At 49.1% G+C, this 1,930-nt stretch overlaps 1 pseudogene; it reads right to left on the minus strand.

Annotated features, from left to right (window-relative positions):
- Positions 1-764: 764 nt before the first annotated feature.
- On the minus strand, positions 765-916 carry LOC144825872 (U11 spliceosomal RNA; annotated as a pseudogene).
- Between the last annotated feature and the right edge of the window lie 1,014 nt (positions 917-1,930).

The following is a 1,930-nucleotide window of genomic DNA, read 5'->3' on the forward strand; positions in this document are numbered from 1 at the left end:
ATAGCCAGTGTCTAACCCAGGGTGGTGTGGAGAGCAAAAAAACGACGGATTTAGGCCCAGATCCTTGTACTGGGATGAATGTATGACATTGTTCTCTATTCTGTCCATCAACTGTGTTTTTTGCAATTTTCACCCCGAGTGTGCTGGGTATGCTCAGACGTGAGTCCCAGGCTCTCCACACCACTGGAGTCAAGCTATCCAGGCTGATGAAGACTGATAGCCAGAAACCGGTCCTTGGATGCTTGATTCCAGTCTGGAAAGACATGGCTTGGTAGTTCTGAATGGACTGTTCCTATGAGTGACAGGGTCAGAGCTGATTTGTATATAGCCAGTGTCTAACCCAGGGTGGTGTGGAGAGCAAAAAAACGATGGATTTAGGCCCAGATCCTTGTACTGGGATGAATGTATGACATTGTTCTACATTCTGTCCATCAACTGTGTTTTTTGCAGAGTGTCTGTGGGCACTGTCCGATCAGGTTAAAAGGGCACTAGGTTAGTTCCCTTCCATCTCTGGTGCATGGCAGCTGTTTTAAGACCTCCTTAGAGTTTCCCATTGTTCAAATGGGTGTAATTTCTGATATTTTTATGTTTCCCTCTTCTACATTGCTTGATTTTGCTCGGTAGAAAGTGTCACTCATAGTCCTTGAAATGTCACTCATAATTACACTGAAATTATGCAAATGTCACACATAGCAATCTAAAACCTTGACAGCTATGAGACAGGGTCCGTCTGAACTCTGGGACCTAGTGTTAAAGTTAACTCGTCGCTCAATGCTTGCTCATATATTACACGGTGCATGCACCAGGAGCTCGGTAACAAAAATTGTTTTCGAAATCTTTTGATATCGATTCCACGCAAGAAGCTCCGAGTTACCCCGAAGCCCCCTGTGTGCCACTCACAGCAGAAACCCTTTTTAGCCAAATGTACTTAGTATAACACTGCGCCTGGTGGCTAGCTCTATGCCTTGTAAAATTTGTCACTTAAATACCACACCATATGCATTTTAGGGATGATCTGCATGCTGAGCCTGTGCACAGGGTTGGATTGGGATTGAAAATCGTCCCGGGCACGCAAAAAAAAAAAAGAGGCCCACATTGGCATAATCACTCCTCTTTGGCATAATCTTATAAAACAACTTTGGGAGGGGAGGGGGTAAAAAATGCGCGCATTCGTTTACAATGGTGAAACAGGTGAGGCCACTTCTACTCAGGCCCCCTGCCCCCGCTCAGTATGTGCACACATTAATGGGCCGGCTCACGAGACAAAGGGAGTGACACCTCTGTCTGTTGCAAAACGGAGGTAATGAGCGCCCATCTGCCCCCAGAAAGGCCACTCAAACACCCACTGGGCCGCTGGCTGTGTTCGAACAATAGAGACAACGCCCAAATAGCCCCCCAGACTGCTCAAAAAAGCAGCCCACAGCAGAACTCGGACACCGGTCCCTCGGGCATTGCACGAATGCCCGCGTTACCAATCCAATGCTGCCTGTGCACGGCGTAGCTGTGTGGTCTTCAGCCTCAGGGTGAGATATCAGGTGGGCAGGGGCCATGGCTGGTCTGACTGACTTGTAATGCACAGTCAATGTAAACTGTACGTGCGGACTGGAAATGCAAGGACCCACGACTACAGGGCTAAAAATGTTACCTGCCAAGAAAGCACAGAAACAGGGTGTAATGCTCGCTCTTAGGGTGACTGTGCTAGAAAAGCAATTACCCCGGTTTACTGTCCTGTAGAAGCCCAATCATCTCACGGACCCGGCTTTTGATTTCTCTTGCGGCAGCGGCGCGCGGCACCTTCCTCTGCTCCACAGGCGAGAGGCACTGATGTCATGGTCTTTTGATTTGCTCAGCGCTGCGTGGAGCTCGTGCAGAGACAGAGCGGGTGCTGAAAACCGCACAGAGTGGAGCGGAGGCATGGGGAGCGTGGTGC

The sequence above is a fragment of the Lissotriton helveticus genome, chromosome 3_1, assembly GCF_964261635.1.
Source record: "Lissotriton helveticus chromosome 3_1, aLisHel1.1, whole genome shotgun sequence".
Lineage (NCBI taxonomy): Eukaryota > Metazoa > Chordata > Amphibia > Caudata > Salamandridae > Lissotriton > Lissotriton helveticus.